General features: G+C 46.0%; 1 long non-coding RNA gene and 1 other non-coding gene across 4 annotated transcripts; one reads left to right on the forward strand and one right to left on the reverse strand.

Moving 5' to 3' along the window:
- Positions 1-14,074: 14,074 nt before the first annotated feature.
- LOC120690557 lies at positions 14,075-15,392 on the reverse strand. Of its 3 annotated transcripts, none has more exons than XR_005681809.1 (3): positions 15,255-15,392; positions 14,908-14,941; positions 14,075-14,281 (listed from the first exon to the last, which is right to left on the reverse strand). It is a non-coding gene; the product is annotated as an uncharacterized LOC120690557 (long non-coding RNA). The 3 variants fall into 3 exon arrangements; XR_005681806.1 differs by having other exon boundaries at positions 14,075-14,311; XR_005681807.1 differs by having other exon boundaries at positions 14,829-14,941.
- A 793-nt stretch (positions 15,393-16,185) lies between these two features.
- Positions 16,186-16,324, forward strand: LOC120696350. Its single transcript, XR_005684126.1, has one exon. It is a non-coding gene; the product is annotated as a small nucleolar RNA Z247 (small nucleolar RNA).
- Positions 16,325-24,594: the final 8,270 nt, after the last annotated feature.

Genomic DNA, 24,594 nt, shown 5'->3' on the forward strand with positions numbered 1-24,594 from the left:
CAATACTGGTAGTGAGGTGAGGTGCTGCTTTAGTTCTTGGAAGGCTTGTTCAGCCTCTTCAGTCCAAGAGAATGGACCGAACCTCCTCAATAGCTTGAAGAAGGGAAGGGCCCTCTCAGCCAGCCTCGAAATGAAGCGGCTAAGAGCGGACAGAGATCCATTAAGTTTTTGGACGTCCTTGATGCGGCCAGGAGGCCTTATCGCCTCGATCACCTTGATCTTGGCTGGGTTTGCCTCGATGCCTCGATGTGAGACCAGGAAACCCAGCAGCTTCCCTGCCGAGACGCCGAAAACACACTTCTCGGGATTCAGCTTCGTGCGCGTGGCGCGCAGTCGGTCGAAGACGAGGGACATGTCCTCAACTAGTGTTGACCCTACCTTAGTCTTGACTACAATATCATCGACATACACCTCAACTATATCTCTAATTAGATTACAGAAAGTTTTGTTCATAGCTCGCACAAACGTGGGTAAGGCATTCCGCAGACCATATGGCATGACAATATAGCAATAAAGTCCATCCACTGTTACAAAAGAAGTATGTTTCCTATCCTCTCTAGACATCTGAATATGGTGGAAACCAGAGTATGCATCTAGAAAAGACAAAAGTTCACACCCGAAGGTGGAGTCCACAATCTGATTGATACGTGGAAGAGGATAGGGGTCTCTAGGACATGCCTTGTTGAGGCTGGTGTAGTCGATGCACATCGGAAGCTTCCCGTTGGCATTTGGGACGATGACCGGGTTGGCCAACCACTCGGGGTGGTGGACCTCCTCGATGAAGCCAGTGTGTAGAAGCTTGTGGACTTCTTCACGGATGAAGTTTTGCCGCTCCACGGACTTCTTCCGAGGTTTCTGGCGTACCGGCGTGGCGTCGGGGAAGATCCTCAGATGGTGCTCGATCACTTCCCTAGGGATCCCGGGAATCTGTGATGGTTCCAAGGCGAACATGTCTACATTTGCCCGGAGGAAAGTGATGAGCGCGTCTTCCTATTTCTCCTCCAGGTTTCCCATGATGCGGGTGGTCCTGGAGGAGTCCGCTCCGATCTGCACAGTCTTCACGGGAATATTGTCCGGGTCGGACGGTTGAACCTTATGTGCCCTGGCAGGCACCTTGGCTCGCGAGGTGGATGGGTCCTTCTCGGAACGTGCAACCTCTGCCACCAGAGCATGCAGTTTCTCAATTGCAGCGAAGGCAGCAGTGCGGTCACCCCGCACGGTGAGGACACCGGCAGGGGAAGGCATCTTCAGGACCAAATACCCGTAATGGGCAATGGCCATGAAGCGGTAGAGAGCCGGCCTGCCAATGATGGCATGGAACGGGAGGTTCACCTCCGCAACATCGAACTGGATGCTCTCTGTGTGGAAGTTCTCCTCGGTCCCGAACGTGACCGGCAGAGTGATGCTCCCCAGAGGGAACACCGGATATGGACCCACTCCGGAGAATGGGTGAGAGGGAGTCAGCTTGGACTCCGGGATCTGCAGCTGTTTGAACGCTGCATAGCTGATGACATTGAGGCCAGCACCACCGACAATTAGCACGTGATAAAGCCTGATGTTGGCTATGATAGGGGCGGTGACTAGAGGTAGTACACCAACCCCGGCCATGTTCTCCGGGCAGTCAGATGGCCCGAAAGAGATGGTGGTGTTCCTCCACCTGTGGTGCAGCGCCGCCTTCGGGACCCCCGGCTTCGCCGAAAGGACCTCTTGGCGAAGGGTCTTCACGTCCCGCCAGGAGACAAGCTCCCAGCTTCCATCGTACATTACGTACAGCTTCTTGCGGCGCTCCTTGTTGTCAGAGTCGGAGTTGTCGTGGCTGTAAAAGCCCTTCAGCTCCCGAGCGGGGGATTGGTACCCCAGCTCCTTCTCCCCGCCAGCGGTCTCACTGTCGGAGGCTTTCTCCTTGCCAGACCACTGGTGAGGAGGGGGCGAGCCGTCCTTGGAGGCCTGCTCACGCCGCCCACTGACCCGCTTCGCGAGTTTCTGGATCTCGCGGCAGTCAGCGGCGCTGTGGCGAGCAGTGGGATGAACTGGGCATGAACCTCCGTTGCCACCTTGCGGGCGCGGATGCTTGCCATGTGCATTCTGGCCTCCAACCGCTGCCGCAGCAGCTGGTGCCGTTGCTGCAGCAACTGAACCGTCGGGATGTGGCTCCCCGAGACCCCGGTTCTTGTTCTTCTTTTTCTTGCCACCGCCCTGGACGGTAGCTCCGGAGCCACCAGCCTTGGCGTCTCCATCTTGGGGGGCTGAGTGCCATGCGCGGCCCTCAGCGGCCCTGGCACACTTGTCAGCCAGGGAGAAAAGCGTGGTAATGCTTTCCACCTCGTGCGTTGCCAGTTTCTCGAGCATCTTCTCATCGCGTACCCCCTGACGGAAAGCAGTAATGATAGATGCGTCAGAGATACGAGGAATGGTACCCCGTACTTTGGTGAAGCGCGAGATGAATGACCAGAGCATCTCTCCGGGTTTCTGCCTCACGGCGTGGAGGTGAGCCTCCACACCATGCTGCTGGTACGCACTGGCGAAGTTCGCAGTGAACCTCGCACAGAGCTCCTCCCAGGACTGCATCGTCCCAGGAGTGAGGTTCATGAGCCAAGTCCAGGCTGGCCCAGTCAAGGCTACATGAAAGTAGCTCGCCATGACAGCGTCGTTACCACCAGCTGCTGTGATGGCGGTAACGTACACCTGCAGGAATTCCGACGGATTAGTGGTACCGTCGTACTTCTCCGGCAGGTGCGGGCGGAACTTGGATGGCCATGCCACCGCGCAGAGGTGATCCGCCAGCGCGGCGCAACCCACCCCAGCCACTGGGGTGCCCGCCTGTATCCGGGCGTTTCCCGGAGGCTTGGGTTGCGCTGCATCCAAGTCGGCATTGAGGTTGCGGCCCTCGATGTTGAGGCGGCGTTCTCGCGCCCTTCCCACCAAGATGCGGGCATCCCCACCCGCTGTTGGCGCTCCTTAAGTACCCCTTTTATCCCTTGTTTAAACTATATAATGGAATGAATTTTATATCAAAATTACTAACCGTCCTAACCCCGACCTAATTATTGGTCATTTTCACACTTGCTCATATATTTTGGAGGAACTTCATTTTTGCAGGTTTTTGGCCTATTTTGGAGCATGAAATGACGAGGCCCGTGATCGAGCGCTAACACGGAGAAAAATGAAGGCCAAAGCCCAAAGGAAGGACCAAAGCCCATGTTGATTCGAAGCCCATTCATGCACATCCATCCTCCAAGAGAGCCCAAAGGACCAAGCCCACGAAGATGAGATCAAGATATTTCGGGATTAAGCAAAGCAAATGAAGATTTATGGAAGGATTCTCTATCCTATCCTTTCCTCGAAGATATCTCCAAGATAACGACGTCCAAAGGGGTGCAATCGTGAAGGACATAAACTCTAGAAGATGCGAGGAGTCTACACGCGAAAGATGAGACCGAGGCGAGCACGAAAGAGGGTAGGCCGGCCGGCCTAGCCCGTTTCCGAGGCGGTTCGGCCTCCCTTTCGACCGGTGGCTTCCTCGGCTTATAAATAGCTCGCACCTTATTCAACTCGCAGCATCCATCCATCCAGAACTCGACGAAAACCTAGGGCCAAGACCGGAGGGAGACGACGGCCGCGCAAGTCTTCGAAGTTGTCTAGGAGATGGCTTAGGCCACCCCTAGCCGCCATGGCCTCCCTGCGTGGTTGTGCCATGGTGGAGTTCATGAGCTAGTTGGAGTCGTCAATGGTATGTACTCGGTGGTGACGATCCAAACGAATCTATTATGTGAGTAATGATAATCATGTCTTCCAAATCTTTTAGCAACCATGTTCTCTCTTTCGATTTCGTTCTTTTCTTTGGGTTTGCTTCATCCTAGGTCTATTATCGAGATAGATCGCTTAGGATGATCTTGTAGTCATGGTGGCTAGAGGTTCATGGCGGAACTACCAAAGGGGTTTGACTTGCTTCAGGGTGCTTTCGTCCAAAGGGGGGCGTCGTGACAGGGCATTGCTTTAAGTAGATGGGGTATCGAAGGATCGTATTGGAGATTTTGGGTTTAAAGATGCCATTGATTGAGATGCATGATTTATTTGCTCGTTAGCTTGAACTACAACTAGATGATAAATAAGGTACGCCGCCGTGCCAATTAATTTTAAAGACTATTGTTTTTGGAAAGAATTGTTTGTTCAAGCAATAGGTATGAAGCATGCCCGCGAAGAAAATTGTGCGATCATCATCATCTATGAAGTGTTACTGTTGTGATGAGTTTTTCATCCAATATCAGAGAAGTACCATGAGAAAATAATAGATTATTTTGAAGCTCCATCAAGTCTTCTTTCCAATGGATTAAGAACCATCAACTTTGGAGATTGGTGTGAAGAGTTATGGTAAAATCTTTCAACGCTGCGCGTTCTGAAATCCCTCTGGACAGATTGCAGCGCCGTAATAAAACAAGCATAACTTCTTTATCCGGAGTCCGATTGGGGCGAATAACCACTTGTCGGAAAGATAATTTGATGCACCTTGCAATGGAGCAGAAGTTTGGTACATGTTCTGCACTGGATGAAGTGGAATTCAACGAGGACAGTGGCAGTAGCAACCGACGAAGAAGGTGATAACGATGTCAAAGGATGATTGGAAGACTGTGTATGCAAAAGATGATTATTTGAAGTTGACCAAAGCTGGAGGCAACAAGATTAGAAGAACCACAACACCACCTATCTTCTCTAGTGGGATGCTCGATATACTTCTAATCGAGTGATGCTATCAAGGAAGGAGACCGTTCGGATCATCAACACGAAGCACAGGAGCATTTTCCAATCCCGACACCTTGGGTAGAGTAGGAACAATGGAGAAGACACATCATTGAAGCTGTGATATGCTGGTAATCAATGGTGATGACCTTGAAGCCTAAGGATGCACGACACTACGCTCCAAAGACCACATGATCGAGATCATTGACATCTTTGGATGAATTCACAAGAAGATATTGTTCTCATCAATGTACAGCTCAACCTCAGAAGAAAATAGCAGCATATTTTTGGATATTCAAAAGATCCACGAAGTTTCCGTTCCAACAAATCAAGAACCAAGTCAATTGGAGATTCCTACAAGCGGTTATGGCCAAAACATTGAAGGGTGTGCACTCTGAAAATTTCTGGACAGCACTAGCGCCAAAAGTGAAACGGCCATAACTCCCTCGTTTGGACTCGGTTTAAGATGAATGACCACTCGTTGGAAAGGTAATTTCATAAACATTTCAATAGATCTATATTTTGGTATATATTCTGTTGACTATATAGGAGAGATTCCACGAAGAAGAGCAGGAGCAACGCGATGAGAACAAGATAGAGAAGATGACGATGACAACAATGAAGGTGAGCTTGGGCGAAGCTTTCATCAAGCGTACATGATAAAATTCAGAGGCTTGGAGCAGAGGAAGAACCCCAATGACATTAGCAAATAAAGGCACAAGCGGTCGACCTTCGCCAAACGAAGATGTTGCAAACAAACCACGACGTATTACAAGAGCACAACATTCAACACATGGAGACGTGAGAAGCAAACCACGACGGACCACGAAGAGTGCATCAAGATGACATCTGGCACAAAGCACCACAACTCCAATGAGTATGAAAAAGCTCTAAGGCTAAGGTATACATTGAATTCTCGAGCTTCTATTGGTTTTGTTGATAATCTTTAAAAATCTCATGCTCGAACCGATAGTCGGAATGAAAGTTTAAATTATATGCCTTATTCTTTTGATGATAGTCTAGAGTTTCTTGAGAATGTTGATTTCATGCTTAAAGAACCTCTGCCTAATAATGAGCTCCGCGCTATGCAAGAAACACATGCTGCATTTAATTACACCATGCCTTGTTGATGAAATTTAATTGAGGATGTGATTATGTTGCATATGTTTACAAAAAATTGCAAATCTCGATCTTGCTTTGCGCTTGGTCAAGCTCATGACCCTAAAAGAGCACATGTCAGGAGAAGTCCCAAATTTCACTAACCATGCAGGACATGAAACTCAAATGATGAGGAGGGAATCCGTGCCCAAAATTTTGAACACCATCATCAACATCTTCAAGTTTCAAGAACGGACGTCGCTAAGCCTCATCAATTTTGTGCACAAGTCCAGAAATTTATAATGCAAGAAAGTTGAATATTCAGGATCTCTATCAAGTCCTCGGTTCAACGCATCAATGATTGATACAATTGAAGACCCACGCGAGGAGCTATGTCTCAAACATCGGAGATGCACATGTTGAAATCAGGACGGGGCAGATTGCAGTGACGGGGAAAAAGGGGCATAACTCCCTCAATTGGAATGCATTTTGGGCAAATGAAGACTTGTTGGAAAGAAGATTTCGTGCACCTTGCATTGGATCAATTGGTTGGCGCAACTCCCAATCTGGACAGAGAGGAAAATCCATGAAAAGAAAGGTAGCGACGAAGGACAACAAAGAAGGAGGTGACGATGATGTGAGAGACGATTGGACAAATTTTCCATTAAGCGTGATTGATCATGTCCAACATGGGAAGTGGAATAAGAGCTGCATGGAACACTTCCACCTCTTGCATGAAGGACCATGCCTTCGCACCAATTTGAAGGTAAGAAAGTCAAGCTCTATGACTTTAAATGAAGCGCTTTGCAGGAGGCAACCCAATCTTTTATTTTATACATATTAATATGACCGTCTACATTGCACTATTTAATCGGAATATCAAGTAATATTGTACCATTGCTCTAACAAAAACCATAACTTCATGTTGTTCATTCTAAATGTTATTGAGCGAGCACTTTGTTATTTGATCTCGGGAAACTTGTAGACCTTTTTGTGTGCCTATTAGTGTTTAGAGTCTTTTTTATTTGTGTTCTTTTAGAGGGAAATATGAAGTGTTGCACTACCCTTTGATTCTAAACTTGTGGCTAGTTAACTTAGGCTAACTTTTTGTTTTGTTTTAGACCACCTCATCATGTCATATCATTTTATTCACCCACCCCGTGTTGCATTGCATACCATGTTGTTCGTCGCACCATTGCATTGCATTGCATTGCATTGCATTGCATGTCGTATTAAAAAAACTTTTTTTCTAAAAACATTGACTAGCCTTGCTTTTGAGATCCTAAAACCCTTAGGAAAACCACTTATAGAGCAATCCTAAAATCATAGGTTATGTTTTTCATTCAAAAAAAATCTAACTTTTGTTTCTCTATAGTTTTTTTAAAAACCACCTTAGATAGAATTTCTATACCCAACACTCTCTCTTCAAAATTTTTGTTTTAAACCAAAAAAACATAGGAAACCCATAAACCTACTTCTAAAACCTTGTTAGCTCGGTTGCTTGGTCCTTTTTGATAAATAACCTTTTCATTGACAAAATCCTCACTTCTTATGAAGTGTCGCGAAGGCTTTTTGTCACTCTTAGCAATTATTTTTGAATAAGCTAGTTGCGGAACAACATCGAAAGGTCCTTTCAACCTTGCTAACACTTGTTTGTGCTAACTTTGCATATGCACTTTGCATCCATTCCATTGTTCATGCCACAAGTTGAGTCTGGGGATGCTTGGTTTGTTGGCATTTGTCTCTACTCCTGACCGTCACCCCGGGGGTAGTGTGTGTACTTGATTGTTTTGCAGACATGACAAAGCATTCCCATAAATTCGTGATCAAAGAAGAAATCAAATTCGTCAACATCTCTAAAGTTCGAGAGCAAGCCCCGCTGTTTTCATCAAATTTTGCATATGGACAGAGACGTACAAGGAATAAAAAGTTGATATTCAGAAGATCCATGAAATTCCCGTTCCAACACAACCAAGATCAATGAATTTGAAGACCCGTACAAGGAGATATGGCAAGAACATTGGACGTTGCGCGTTCTGAAATTCGGGACAGATTGCAGCACTGGGATGAAATGGACATAACTCTCTTGTTCGGAATCAATTTTGGGCGAATGAGGACTCGTTGGAAAGGAAAATTCATGCACTTTGCAATGGAGCAATATTCCAGTACATGTTCTATTCTAGAAATTGAAAGAAAAATTCGTGAAGATGAGGCAGCAATGGGACAACGAGGAATTGAAGGAGGCGACGATGATGTGAAGCAACGATTGAGACCATGACTTAGTACAAGAAGAAGTTGAAGGAAATTGAGGTAACAAAGGTGAAGATACATTGAAGATGATATTCATACACATGAAGGAAGGACTTCAAGAATTGCAAGATGGTCCATCTTCTCCTTCCACGCCTAGCATCATGCTAAGCATGGGGGAGGATTTCGTGGACAAGGAAGAAAGATCTCATGGAATAAGATAATCACGGTTGCCACAAGATGCTCATGATTCTTCTTCCATACTTAGCACAATGCTTAAGTATGGGGGAGGCCGCACTACACTTCATTACGAGCATCGAGAAGGACGGTAATTCTTCCTCTCTCTTATTCTAAATGCTTGTACATATATGCCTTCAACCATAGATGCAACCTTTGTATATCTCTCCCTATAATAAAATGGCTACTAGAAGTACAACCTAGATTTGTTTTTGTTTTCAATGAATGATAACCAACATCACTTTGTGCTCACCACATTGATACATTTTGGCAATGTCTTATGCTTATGGAAAAATGATGAAAGTTGCTACTTTGTTTTACCTACGCTATGTTGTATATGACTTGACCATTTGCTCTCAATTAAATGGAATTAAAATGATTAAATACTGGCTCTTTTATTTGTGGAGGTTAAATGACTAAATTCTAGACCCACATATTCTATGTTGCTCTTTGATTTAAGTCTACCGATGACCTTACACCTTGTGTTGTTTAATTTGAAAACTTAATTCCTATGCTATCTACATTTGTGAATCTCTTATAAAGTTCTACTTACCAAAGCTTATACATACATATTCTTTCATGATGAAACCTTTAGATTACAAACTTATATTTTGATGAGTTGGATTAAGATTGATTTCTTTGGTATGAGACTAAGAAGCTGATCATTCTGTTTTTTTTGTGTAACCTTCTTTCTGCTAGCCTATTTATCCATGCATTGTGAGTTTCTACTTCAGGAATTTTACAAACCTCGCTGGATATTCATCCTAAACCAAAAATATCTTTTTGTGATTACTTCCTTGACCACAACCTAATTTGAGTATGGATTATCATTTCGACGGAATTAAAAAAATCGAGGGCACCATATAAAGAAAAGTTTTGGGAGACAACGCTCCCTGGAGATTCAAGAGGTTCTACGAAGAAGAAGGTGAATTTGAGATACTTACCCTAGCTAGTTGGTTCTCCCACTATTCATACTCGAGGACGAGCATTCATTCAAGCATGGGGGGTGGCTGGGTAAGTATTCTATATTATCAAAAGTTCTAAGGAGCAAAAAGAAAGAAAAAAAGAAAGAAAGAGAAAAATAGAAAAATGAAAAAAGGAGAAAAGAAAAGAAAAATGAAAGAAAAATGAAAGAAAAAAAAGAAAAGAATAAAATGCTCATTAGCTCTTTTTGGCTTCATTATTTTTCCAAGTTACTTTGAAGAATTATTCCATACTCAAATCTTCCAACCATATGCAATCCGATAACGAGAACTTTATTTGTGTCTCGGGATCATCCATTTGCCGCTTGCACATGTCCACCTATCTAAATGTGTGTGTTTCATCTTTCTCCCTCTCCAACATTATTTTCCAATGACCTTTTTGACAAGTCTCAGTAAATCCAATAGATCTCTCTCTTAGTTTGACAATATTTCAGATATAATGTTTTGCTAGGATTGTTTTTACCTACCAAACTCCACATAAGCCTTCCACTTTTATATATGAGTAGAATAGGTTGAAGACAATCTAATGTAGGCTTGAGAGACTTGATGAGATGAGTATTTCCATGATCTTTTGCAAGAAAATCTCACTTATGTTTGATATGCATTCTTTTGAAAACTCTTCACGATGAAACAAGATAAAGGTTTGAAGTTCGCTTAAGTTTGAGAGCATTGCATTTATTTATTATTGTGGCTTGTTCTTTAATTGCTAGTCTATTTCCATAATGAAAAAGTAGCCGATCACAACATGAACTTAAATGCTAAATGCTTTGAGAGAGCAATATGTCTTGTTATGTATGACTAAGTGCAGAGAGGACATTGAGGGGCAACACTGATTTCTTTATAAGCAAAGCTCCTGGACTTACTCGAGGACGAGCAAGGTTTAAGCATTGGAGGAATGTTGGCGCTCCTTAAGTACCCCTTTTATCCCTTGTTTATCCTTGATAATGGCATGAATTTAATATCAAAATCACTAACTGTCCTAACCCCGACCTAATTATTGGTCATTTTCACACTTGCACATATATTTTGGAGGAATTTCATTTTTGCAGGTTTTTGGCCTATTTTGGAGCATGAAATGACGAGGCCCGTGATCGAGCGCTAACACGGAGAAAGACGAAGGCCAAAGACCAAAGGAAGGACCAAAACTCATGTTGATTCGAAGCCCATTCATGCACATCCATCCTCCAAGAGAGCCCAAAGGACCAAGCCCATGAAGATGAGATCAAGATACTTCGGGATTAAGCAAAGCAAATGAAGATTTAAGGAAGGATTCTCTATCCTATCCTTTCCTCGAAGATATCTCGAAGATAACGATGTCCAAATGGGTGCAATCGTGAAGGACATAAACTCTAGAAGATGCGAGAAGTCTACACGCGAAAGATGAGACCGAGGCGAGTCCGAAAGAGGGTAGGCCGGCCGACCTAGCCCGTTTTCGAGGCGGTTCGGCCTCCCTTTCGACCGGTGGCTTCCTCGGCTTATAAATAGCTCGCACCTTATTCAACTCGCAACATCCATCCATCCAGAACTCGACGAAAACCTAGGGCCAAGACCGGAGGGAGACGACGGCCGCCGCAAGTCTTCGAAGTTGTCTAGGAGATGGCTTAGGCCGCCCCTAGCTGCCATGGCCTCCCTGCGTGGTTGTGCCATGGTGGAGTTCATGAGCTAGTTGGAGTCGTCAATGGTATGTACTCGGTGGTGACGATCCAAACAAATCTATTATGTGAGTAATGGTAATCATGTCTTCCGAATCTTTTAGCGACCATGTTCTCTCTTTCGATTTCATTTTTTTTCTTTGGGTTTGCTTCATCCTAGATCTATTATCGAGATAGATCGCTTAGCATGATCTTGTAGTCATGGTGGCTAGAGGTTCATGGCGGAACTACCAAAGGGGGTTCGACTTGCTTCAGGGTGCTTTCGTCCAAAGGAGGGCGTCGTGACAGGGCGTTGCTTTAAGTAGATGGGGTATCGAATGATCGGATTGGAGATTTTGGGTTTAAAGATGCCATTGATTGAGATGCATGATTTATTTGATCGTTAGCTTGAACTACAACTAGATGACAATAGGCCTAGTCATGTCTTTGGTTTTGCTATGGTTACGCCTATGTTCATGGATGAGATCAACCTTTACACAACACTCATATCTATTAAAGGTTACTCTATATGTGCAATTCATGCTTCATGTTAGGATAGATCCGTTAGATTAGATGGAAAACCTTAGGTAGTTCTTTGTCGATCCACGAATTGATAAACCTTGGGGGAATACTCTAAGGGAAAAGCTACACGATCCCGTGCGCTAGCGGTATATAAATTGGGGCGCTAAGGAGCGTCAACACCCGCGCTCCTGCGGTTGAGCTCCGCCCGCAGGTCTTCTGTTCGCGCACCCCTCACCGTGGTAGGGTACCACCGCATTGCCAGGCGGAGGTCGTTGCCCAGTCCTTGCAGAACTGTGAGAGGCCTGAGCCAGATGGAGGAGACGGTCAACGTCGTCCCGCCACTGCCTCAGGGCGTCTGGCGAGGCTGCAGCAGCCGGAGGGTTGCGAAGCAACTCCCTAGCTGCCGCCAGTGCTCCGCCGCTCGCAGCTTGTGAGGGGGCCCTTGACGGGCGCCCTGACTCTTGCCGACGTGCAGCGCGCGCTGCTGCCGACGGTGGCTGCTCCACGGGTACGGTTGCCCCTGGAGCAGGAAGGCGTGAGACGCGTGGCGCGGATGATGCCACACCCTCCGTCATCTCCACGTCGTCGTCGTGGTGGGAGTGCTCAACCACCCGAACCATGGAGATGAGCAAGAGATGAACTAAAACTAGCTAAAGCCCCCTACCTGGCGCGCCAAATGTCGTGGTGTGCAAACCCACAGCCGGGTGGCGTAGTGCACCCGCCTAAGTCAAGAGGGTGAGTACTCGGGGATTAGCTAGGATTAGCCCAATCTAGATGCAAGAACACGATAAACACAGCTGGTTTAGAGTGATTCGGTCTGCCGGAGCGTAATACACTACGTCCACTGTGTGTTGTATTGCTTGTGCTCTCAAGAGATTGAGAACGGGGTTGTTCAGAGTGAATCCGAGCTTGTGTTGTGTCTGCCTTTTGCCTGGCCCTCCACTAGAGTCTAGAGTGTGCAGCAAGCGCCTCCCTTTTATATCTCAAGGGAGGCGCGTACATGGCCGTTGAGTCCCCGACAGGTGGGCCTAACGATGTAGTATAAAATAACATACTATACATACTTTATGGCGTTGCAGGCGACGGAGATCTCATTCCTGGATTTTCTTGCTCTGCCCGTGGGAATCTTCCGTCCGGCATAGCCATGTCCTGTCTTGTCGAAACAGTGCCAGGGGTAGCTTGCGGCGTAGCTTGCCGCGTAGCTGAACGGGCCATGTAGCTTGCGGCGTAGGCGGTTTGATGAAAAGGTGCCGTGCCGTCGTATCAATTTAATGCGGCAGACGAGCTCTGCGCGGATGCGGCGCATGCAGCTGCATTGTGTACCTCGGTAATATGCGTCTCAACTACCCGCATTGAATGCGGTGGGTGGACGAGTCTTCCAGCGGAAGACTCGCGCCCGCGCCTGCGGGACACGTGGCTCCCCCGGACCCCGCCCCGGCGGTATATTGGTTCTACGCGCGTGGGAGGTCTGGATGGACGCGGGGAGGTCTCGGACCCCTATGGGGGGTCCGAGCCCTCGGCTGTTGGCGTGGAGCTTCCCCTCCTTAGGGACACATGGCATCACCAGACCCGTCCCAGACCTCGGAACGGGTCCGGCGCCGTTGGCCCGGTGAGGTAAGAGCCTGACCCCCTGGGGCCCGGCTTCTCCGCCTCTTAGGGCGTAGTTATGGATGACTACGCGAGTCCTGCCTTGCTGCAGTAGAAGTGGGTATCCCTACTACAGGGTACCGACGGCCTCGGACTCCTCTGCTTGCCATCTGCGCCGGAGCTCGCCGCCGCGCAATGAATCAGTGATTGCCGTCGACGAAGACCTCCAAGCCTAACATGCTTCACCAGAGGATAGAACACAAACTAAGAGATATTTACTGGTATGCGGGCGAATCTGGAACATAACCTGACATGCTCAAATATTTGCTTGCAGATTTCTGGCATACACTGGCGGTACAGGGTTCCAAACCACGCAGCTGGGCTCACTAGAGGTGCAAGTTAATAATTATTAGGTGCACATTCAACCCTCTTTAGTTCAAAATTTTGTACTATTTCTCCAAAAGTTTAAACTAAAGAGGATTGGAGGTACGGGTCACCTCTTTGCACCGAGCTCACAGCCGGATACTACAACTTAGATGACAGAGACGGTTACAGAACCATAGCACACATGCTCACAAGGCATCGTGCTAGCATGAACTTCACTTGTGCTGAGATAAGGGACAATGAACAGAGTTCGGAAGCAAAAAAGTGCACCTGAGAACTGGTTCAGCAGGTAATTAAACTATTGGTCACTCATCTATAAATTGGTGATTTTTCTCCTTTTAGGAACACAAAAGCAGTTCTAAATGATCATCAAATATTCTTGTGCAACCATAAAAAATGGCAGGTCTGGATGGAGAGAGGGCCTACACATAGCATGCGAAAATGCACTCAGTCGCTATGATGCAACAGCTTACAACACAACCCTCAGGAATGCAAGACCGCAAGGAATCAACAACAATGGCCCTCCTGAACACAAGTTGTATGGGTTCACCTACCTCCGAGTATCGAATGAGCTCCTTGAAGGACAGAACAACGCCACTTTCAAAACTTTTGTCAGGAGAATGCATGTTAACCTGGTGAGTAACACGCTTGAAAATCAAGACATTCATAACTGGACATATTTGTGTTTGGAGCTACGTACTGACAGAAATACAAAAAATATTTCAGGATTACAACGCAAATATTGATCCAGTTGCACCTGTGGAAAGATCAAACCCAGAGATACCAATCGAAGAAATCCTGGATGTAGCAGCACAGCCAAAGTTGGAGCCATTTCCTTTCATCGAGAACGCAGATCTGCCAGTTTAAACATTCCAATGGTTCAATCTACAGGAAGGGGCACAAGGAATTTTAAAAATCGAGACAAATAGAGTAAGCCTATAGTCGAACAATATGCTGAAACTAAACAAACTGCTATGCTAAGCAGACTGCAATCATGATCTTGCGTTGTTGAGCCTAAGGCTTGATGCTGGTCTAATGAGCTGTAATATCTTGGTGTTCACGTTGGTGTATGTATTTGAGCTAATGAATACAATTGTTGTTATCTGCCTTATTTATCATGCCATTTGGAGACTATGGTCACTATAAAAAATCATTAGAGAATATAGTAGAAGAACCACAAACTGGATAATTGGTTGGCATAAAGCTACAAGCTTAGTTGATTATAACAAACATAACCTTAACAGAACTATCAAGATGGTTTAGCACACATTTCAGCAAACATTTTTCTCTGGAATAATGGAATTCATAAAAATACGGAAATTGCAGACTTCAATAAATGCGAGAGAAATCTATAAAGACACATGCGTTCTTCTTTGGAGTGCACATCTAGTCTAGTGTCTACCTCTTTTCTTGATTCTGCATATTTCTGAATGCAAGAAAATGCAGAAAATTGTTCGCTGCATTTGATTTACATGGCCTACCTTCCAATGCAGTCAGCTCATTTCTTACTTATCCCTGAAAAACAAATATCATACATTATGAAAAAGTTTTTAAAAAAGGTAACACAGCAGGTCCAAAAATGGTCCATTATGGTCAAAGCAAGAGTGCAAAATGCTGTTTGTAATAGTGGAATGTTTTAGTGCATCAAAATAAAATAACCAGTGTTCCATCAAACAAGAAATAGTCATGAGAAAACATAGTGCCTTAACATAAAGATTGCTTCCCTGCTAAAAAGGTTGATATATTTTTGCCTAGCTTGAAAAGCTTATTAAAAATCAGGAGAAATTGTGTACTCTATGAACCAAAAAATTGTACGGTTTATGCATACCAGGAGGCGCTAAAACAGAGATAAGATGGCAATGACCCATGCATTGCTACACCCACAACCCAGGCATGGCCACAAGCCACAGCTGCCGATTGCTCCTTTCGTGGTTTGGCACAGCCACGTGCTCTCGTGGCTCGATGGCCTCCTTGTTAAACAAAGTATAAACCAAATATGGAAATGTAACTAAATATGGAGAGACTTGACCGGCTAAGGATGTAGATTGTTGTATAAGTCTAGGACTCTTGTTGTAAATCTTTTCCTTCCTAGAATATTTCCTAGCCGGTCATGATCTGCACCATATATATGTATCGCACCATGTTGTGTGTTTCAATTAATCAACACGCAACCGCTGAGATCTCCGAGTTTGGAGGCCGGCGTTCCACCACAATATCCACCGCACCTCTGATCTTCACATGGTAATCAGAGCCTAGGCGATTCAAGCTTCAAGATCTCCATGGCGTCCTCAAGCTTGACGTCCAACCCTCTTCTCGGCGTTCAAGTCACCGAGAAGCTCACCCGCCAGAACCATGCAATGTGGTCGGCGCAGGTTCTCGCGACCTTACGAGGCGCGAGGCTGGAGCGCTATGTCAACGGTAAAGCCGTTGCTCCAGCTGCAGAGGTTGAAGAAAAGAAGGCCGACGGCAAGACCATCATGGCCTCCAACCCAGCCTATGAGGAGTGGTTTGCCGCGGATCAACAAGTCCTCGGTTTTCTGCTCAGCTCCCTATCCAGGGACATCTTGGCGCAAGTCGCCATCTCGAGGACTTCTGCTGAAGCATGGAAGGCGATCAGCGATATGTTCGCGTCGCACACGCGTGCTCGTACCACCAATGTACGACTCACTCTCGCCACGACAAAGAAGGAGAACATGACCGTAGCCCAGTACTACGGCAAGATGAAGGGACTTGCAGATGAGATGGCTGCAGCAGGAAAGCCTCTTGATGATGAAGAGTTGGTGATGTATATTTGCAATGGTCTAGATCTAGAATTCAATCCTTTAGTTTCTGCTCTTGTAACTAGGATTGAACCTGTTACCCCTGCTGAACTGTACTCACAATTACTAAGTTTTGAGACTAGATTAGAACTACAGCTTGGCACAGGATCTTCATCAGCCAACACCGCAGGGAGAGGCGGCCGTGGCGGGAACCAGCAGATGCGTGGTTCTGGCCGTGGCGGTCGTGGGCGATCAAGCTTTGGCCGAGGCTCTGGTGGGCGCGGTTCTGGTGGGCGTGGACAGCAGCAACAGTCACGCCACAACCAGCAGAACCAGCCACGCAGGAATTTTCCCACCGGACCTACTGCAACCCACGACAGCAATGGGTGCCCCATTTGCCAAGTGTGCTTCAAGACAGGACATATGGCGCTTGAATGCTGGCACCGTTTTGATGAGAATTATGTTCCAGAGGAACGACACGTTGCTGCTGCTATGAGCCTCTATTCCATGGATCAAAACTGGTACATGGACACTGGTGCTACGGACAACATAACTAGTGATCTTGAGAAGCTCGCCGTTCGTGACAAGTACAACGGAGGCGATCAGATTCACACCGCAAGCGGTGCAGGTATGGAAATTAAACATATTGGTCATTCAATAGTTCATACCCCAACTCGTGATTTACATCTAAATAATATTCTTCACGTTCCAAAAGCTGCTAAAAATCTTGTTTCCATTCATCATCTTACTAAAGATAATTCCACTTTCCTTGAATTTCACCCTGATTATTTTTTGATCAAGGATCAGGTCACGAAGAACACCATACTTAGAGGATCATGCCGTAGGGGCCTATATCCTCTTCCTCCTTCGTCCACCATAAAGCAAGCTTTTGGAGTTGTCAAGCCATCTTTTGAAAGGTGGCATAGTCGTTTGGGTCATGCGTCTGCTCCCATTATCTCTAAAGTTATTAGTATGAATAATCTCCCTTGTTTAGGTGAATCAAATAAAGAATCTGTGTGTGATGCTTGCCAAAAGGCAAAGAGTCATCAGCTTCCTTATCCAAAATCTCATAGTGTTTCGAGTCAACCTTTGCAGCTTATTTTCTCAGATGTCTGGGGACCTTCGCCCTTTTGTGTTGGAAGAAACAAATACTATGTTAGTTTTATTGATGACTATAGCAAATTTGTGTGGCTCTATCCTCTTAAGCACAAATCTGAAGTTTTTCAGAAATTTCATGAATTTCAAAATCTTGTTGAGAGGCTCTTTAATCGCAAGATTATATCTATGCAGACTGATTGGGGAGGAGAATATCAAAAACTTCACTCCTTTTTTGAGCGCATTGGCATCTCTCATCTTGTTTCATGTCCTCACGCTCACCAACAAAACGGGGCTGCCGAACGAAAGCATCGGCATATTGTTGAAGTTGGCCTAGCTTTATTAGCGCATGCATCTATGCCGCTCAAGTTTTGGGAGGATGCCTTTATCGCTGCCACTTATTTGATTAATCATACTCCTAGTCGAGTTATAAATTTTTAAACTCCTCTTGAACGTTTATTTCATCAAAAACCAGATTATTCCTCCCTTAGGATTTTTGGCTGTGCTTGTTGGCCTAATCTTCGCCCCTATAATACCCACAAATTTCAGTTCAGATCCACACAATGTGTCTTTCTTGGTTATAGTCCTTTACACAAAGGATTTAAATGCTTAGATCCTTCTACAGGTCGAGTTTATATATCTCGGGATGTCACATTTGATGAAAATATTTTCCCCTTTGCCCAACTTCATCCAAATGCAGGAACTCGTCTTCGTCATGAGATCTCTCTTCTTCCTTCTGATCTTAGGCCATCGACATTTGATCAAGGGGGAGAACTATCGAGTGATCATATGTTTAATTCTAATAATTCATGTGATGAAGTGTGTGCAGAAAACAGGGGGGATTCAGATTCAGCAATTTTAGAAGAGTATCATGGGGTAGATTCAGCAAATACTCCTGGCGCTGAAACCCATGGTGATTCGGTGTCTGTACCGATCCTCCGATCGGCTGGTGCAAGTTCGACCCAACAGGAGGGCACCACGTTGCCAACAGGAGAGGAAGCCGACGCGGACACAGATTCTCCTGGCGCAAATTCTCCTGGTTCGGCCAGTGGTGCAAATCCCGCAACTGATCCACCTGTGCTGTCGGCCCTTCCTGGATCTTCTGCTCCGACCAGCTTCGAGCTTGCTGGTGTGCCTTCTGTTGAGGAAACAACAATTCGGCCAAGAACAAGACTACAATCCGGGATGCGGAAGCCTAAGGTATATACTGATGGCACCATTAGATACAGTTGTTTTACTTCATCAGGAGAACCACAAAATTTAAATGAAGCTTTTGGAGATAAACATTGGAAAGAAGCTATGGATTTAGAGTATTCTGCTTTGATGAAAAACAAAACATGGCATTTGGTACCTCCAAGGAAAGGAACTAATATTATTGATTGTAAGTGGGTCTATAAGATAAAAAGAAAAGCTGATGGAAGTCTTGACAGATATAAAGCTCGTTTAGTTGCAAAGGGTTTTAAGCAAAGATATGGTATAGATTATGAAGATACCTTTAGTCCTGTAGTAAAGGCAACAACAATTAGAGTTATCTTGTCTGTGGCTGTGTCAAGAGGTTGGAGTCTTCGTCAATTAGATGTGCAAAATGCCTTTTTACACGGAGTTTTGGAAGAGGAAGTTTATATGAGACAGCCACCAGGTTATGAGGATAAATCTTTGCCTAACTATGTTTGCAAACTTGATAAAGCTTTGTATGGTCTTAAGCAAGCGCCAAGAGCGTGGTATTCCAGATTGAGTATGAAATTACAAAGTCTGGGTTTCAAGCCATCAAGAGCAGATACATCTTTGTTCTTTTATAACAAAGGGAATATTAGCATGTTTGTGCTTATTTATGTTGATGATATTATTGTGGCTAGTTCAATGCCAAGTGCAACTACAGCTCTACTCAGTGATCTTAATAAAGAGTTTGCCTTGAAAGATTTAGGTGATCTACATTATTTTCTTGGAATAGAAGTAAATAAAGTTTCAGATGGTATAATTTTGTCTCAAGAAAAATATGCTTCAGATGTCTTAAAAAGAGTTGGCATGAGTGATTGTAAACCAGTAAATACTCCTATGTCAACTTCAGAAAAGCTTTCTGTTCATGGAGGGGATTTACTTGGTCCTAGTGATGCGACACAATATAGAAGCATGGTTGGTGCTTTACAGTATTTAACATTGACAAGACCAGACATCTCTTTTGCAGTCAACAAGGTATGTCAATATTTACATGCTCCTACTACAGTTCATTGGGCAGCAGTCAAAAGAATTCTAAGATATATTAAGCATACTATGAAACTTGGACTCAAAATTGGGAAGATGTCATCTCTTCTGGTCAGTGGTTTTAGTGATGCAGATTGGGCTGGATGTATTGATGATATGCGCTCTACAGGAGGCTTTGCAATATTCTTAGGCTCAAATCTGGTTTCTTGGAATGCACGTAAACAGGCGACGGTATCAAGGTCAAGTACAGAAGCTGAGTATAAAGCACTGGCTAATGCAACTGCAGAAATTATGTGGATTCATATTTTGCTGTTAGAAATTGGAATTCAAGCACCAAGAAAAGCAAAGCTATGGTGTGATAATATGGGAGCCAAATATCTTTCTGCAAATCCAGTTTTTCATGCAAGAACAAAGCATATTGAAGTGGATTATCACTTTGTGCGAGAAAGGGTTGCAAAAAGATTACTTGATATTGAACATGTGTCGACAAGGGATCAGATAGCCGATGGGTTTACAAAACCCTTAGCTGCACGGCAGTTGGAGATTTTCAAAGGCAATCTGAATCTATAGAAGATTTAGATTGAGGGGGAGTGTTAAACAAAGTATAAACCAAATATGGAAATGTAACTAAATATGGAGAGACTTGACCGGCTAAGGATGTAGATTGTTGTATAAGTCTAGGACTCTTGTTGTAAATCTTTTCCTTCCTAGAATATTTCCTAGCCGGTCATGATCTGCACCATATATATGTATCGCACTGTTTCAATTAATCAACACGCAACCGCTGAGATCTCCGAGTTTGGAGGCCGGCGTTCCACCACAATATCCACCGCACCTCTGATCTTCACACTCCTAATAATCCTGACCACTCCTGCAGCCAGGAATGGCTGTATACGGATCAAGCTTTGCCAGAAGGGGCCGCATGGTGGGGAGGAAGATGGTGCTGGTAGGAGGGCCACGCACTGCAAAATTGGGAGGCACCAGCACGGAGGCGGAGGCGGGTGCCGCACCCCCATTCCGCCTCGGTGCTGGGTGAGGGAAACGGCAGAGCGCGCAGCAAGGTGCTGCTGAACCTCACCGCGTATGGCACTCTGATTCCGCATCCGAGCTCGTCACCGCCGCAACACCCACGCCACGCACCTCGCGGAAACGTTCGACCTCGACGCGGTGCTGCCGATGGGTCCTACGACAAGGCCGCGTCGGGGGCTCACGCCGCACGGCCGCCGGCCTGAGGGCCGCGTCGAGAGGCGTGCGGACGCCTGCCGGAGCGCCGCGTCGAGGGCGCGCCGGCGGCCGGCGCCGACCTGAGGAACGCGTGGGCGCCGGCCCGAGCTTCGCGTCGGTGGGGCGCGCGGGCGCCGGAGCGCCGCGTCGGGGGCGCGCCGCGCGCGACCGCCGGCCCCAACAGTTTCCGGCGCCGCGCGTCTGCTTCACACGAGGAACGGCAACGGTGCCAAGCAATCGTCAATCGCGCGCCATGAGCTGCCCGCCGGGAAACGACGGCGTGATGGAAAAGGGACGATCCATGCGCTGGGAGAGGCCTAGCTCGGGCCCCACGCCTGGATCAAGACGAGCCGCTTCACGCTTGGTGCCTTGTCCATGTTTTCCAGCTGCCACGGATCCGCCGACACGGGCATCTGACCTGAGTAGGTTTCGGCTTCTCTTATCTCTTGAAATGTGTTGCTTAATCAGGAATATAACATGTGTAAATCAATTTTTTCTTGCAAACCATGCAAATTTTAATTTGGGCCACCGAAGAGTATGGAGAGACTGAGTAATTTTACAATTACTAGCTAATATGCCCGTGCGTTGCTACGAAAAGTTATATAAAATTATAAATATATATGTTGATTAGCATTGTACGTGTCGGTCGAAGACTTTAGTTTTTTACTATTTTACTCGCCAAACGCTAATTCTAAATGGTCTCGAACCCTTAACTCAACAAACGATCGCCGGATTCCGATTAGAACTCCGGTTGACGAACCAAGGAAACAATCCTTGCTTTAGAAATAGATAAAGATAAAGATTAACAAGATGCCCGTGCGTTGCTACGGGTGAAGTCATATAAATATATTGATTAGCATCCTATAATACTAAAAATAATTTTACAAAAAGTGATATGTTATATGGATGTACCTAATAATTATTATTTTTATAATAAAAAGAATAATAATATAGTACGTGCCGACATAGAACTTTAGTCTTTTCCTGGTTTTACTTGCAAACGCTAATTTCATATGGTTTTGGACTCATTCGTGATTGAATTGAGTAGTTCTGGTCGCTGATTTTGGAATCAATAAAAGAGAATGGCGCATACAGTTGGATTCTATTCTTGGCACCAGTTATTTTGGTAGCGTTGGTTGTTGGTGTTTGATGTTGGTGACATAGAGGAGTTGGAGCCCTGGAGATAGCCTACGGACGATGCCAGCACAGGTGACACCAAAAGGAAGAGCCATGAAGCAATGAGCAAGCTCACCCATGGACTCAAGGAACAGGGTGTCACCCAGGCTCGGTCCTGAGATTTCGAAGGCCCGGGGCGCAACTAAAAAAGGGGCCCCATAAGTACTCATGAACTAATATTCCTAATATTAACTCTAGTAGTAACAAAATCCTTCAATATATTCAAGGCAATATTCTATATCATACAATCTATAAATATTACCTTTAAATTTTCATCTAGCATTTCTCGATGCGGAATCATCGATGATGGCATTTATGTTGATCTGATCCAATAATTTCTAGCATTGCCCTAGCCGAATGCTAAATCCTGATGGATGATGGTTCTCCAGTATGATATGTGAAGATTGCAAAGAGGCAAATTATCAGGCTAGAGGGCAGATGCATACAACATATAGATGAATTTGTACCCGCAAAAAAAATATAGGGCTTCGTAGATGGAAAATCAATGAAGGGGGCAAAGAGCTAGCATCAGATGACTTAGATTTCACAATTCACATCAGGCTCTTGCGTAGTCTCGGCCGGCCGCAATGCAAATAGATATCAAGTTCGTCGGCGAACGGCAGTCGGCGTAAGAGGCAAATCGCATGACGCATGTGGGATTGGAAATTGGAATCCGATCGGGATGAGCCAGCGAAGAGCTAGGATACGAGGACCCGGGGAGTTGGAGTCGCGCGTGACGGAGCGACGGCCAATAGTGTGGTATGCAAATCGTCAATTCATCTGGGTGCGATGCATAGGAATAGGTGGGGACAGTGTGATGTAGATTCACATGCCAGTGTCTAACGACGGACCAAAAGTCAAAGTACCGCAGAAATAAATGCTCTTTATAAATAAGGTAAAGATAAAGATAACCGCTCATCTTTGATTGGATAATCATACTTTGCAAATCACCCTCCCACACCCCTACGCCCCCAACCCCCCCCCCCCCCCCCCCCCCCCCTCCTCTTTTGCACTGGAAAGGTTACGTTGTTTTTTTTACACAGGGGCTGAAATCGATCTAGACCATTATTGTACCAATCACGGCCTTTTTTACACAAGTGTGTATCCGGAGTTTTATTGTTTCACTACCATGGCGCATAGAAAGGATAGCAATATAAATGTTTCATCTATTTTGTACAACCCTCATTTAACAGTCTTCTAACAGTCCACTCATAATGGTATTAAAAATATGAGATTAAAATTTCAGTGGCAATGAAGAGATTGTCTAAACTTCGATAACATTGAAGGGATGAGCTAAATTTCCGATAACATAAGGAAATTGCCATTTTTTATTAGGTTAATTGGATATCTACTATTACAATTATTCCCTTATTGTATTTTAAAAATATACTATTACTATTCGTGTTTATGAAGAACTTTGGATCAAAATCCTCTCGTCATCTTCCTCTCATCCGGTCATCCCCCACCTCCCTGTCAAGCAATGTAAAAAATAGCGTGCTATAGCGTCGAGATAGCGCCGCTATAGCGGCTAGAAGCAGCTGCCGCAACGATATTGCCCATTTTTGCGCTATGGGCACTATCGCTGCTATAGCGCGCTATAGCGCCGCTAAAGGGAATAGCTTAGCATTTCATATAGCGGCGCTATTTCCTGGTTCGTAGGTTGTGGCCCAAAACTAAAACTTTAAAATTTTAATAATCTTTCTTATTATTTTATCAATTTTTCACTTTTCGAGACTTATGAGTTTATGGCTGTTTGACTGTAATAATTGAGTGTATGACAATATGAAACTTATGTGATATGTCGTTATGAAGTAATGAAGTATAATGTCATCATCTTATCTTGATGTTTGCTTATTATGTAAAAAATAGCGAGGCATCGAAATAGCGCCGCTATAGTGTCCAGAAGCAGCTGGCGCTACTGCATATGACTGCTGCTATAGCTCGCGCTATATCATATGCTATAGCGCCTATAGCGTTTTGGTGAGCCTCCCGCTAAATTCTATAGCTCGCGATTTTAAACATTACGGTCAAGTCAAAAGCTACAGTGTCCGCCGCCCATCCTCCTGCCCCGGCTCCGCGCGTCCACTGACCGCCGTCCTCCCGGTGGCCAACCCCCGCGTGCGCCCCGCTCCGGGCGAGCCCTGCTCATCCGCGCGCCGCAGCGGTCCTCTCTGGACCTGCCGCGTATGTCCGCAAGATTCTCAGCACGCGCCCTCCTCGATCCCGGCCTCCCGCGCCGGCGCTCCGGCGCGGCCTCGCGTGTCCGCGTCCTGTGGCGAGGGCGGCGCTCCGGCCCGGCTCCGCGCACCGCGTTCCGGCTTGGCCACCTGGGCGGCCGCGCGTGCGGCGCCGGCGTTCCGGCCCGGCACCGCCCCGCGCGGCGGCGGAGGGTGGGCACCACCGCGTAGTGCCAGCAGCACCCGAGGGCGGCGCGCGGGGTGGCAGACCTAGAGTAGGGAGCGCCAAAAGAGAAGCTGCGGTCAAGCAGCTTTCCCACGCGATCGATTCGGCGCCATTCTACCGAGCTCCTTGCTCCCTGCCTGACTCTTGGCACTCGCAGACTCGCTCGTGAATCACGCCAGACAGCGCAGGACACCGCAGCATTCTTGGAAGAAATCGATGAAACACTACTGTCTACTGGTCCACAGGCCATGCACCAAGCATGCACGTGCGCCCTGCAACCATATTCACCCAAGACCCGGAATCGTGAGG

The sequence above is a fragment of the Panicum virgatum genome, chromosome 2K (assembly GCF_016808335.1).
Source record: "Panicum virgatum strain AP13 chromosome 2K, P.virgatum_v5, whole genome shotgun sequence".
NCBI lineage: Eukaryota > Viridiplantae > Streptophyta > Magnoliopsida > Poales > Poaceae > Panicum > Panicum virgatum.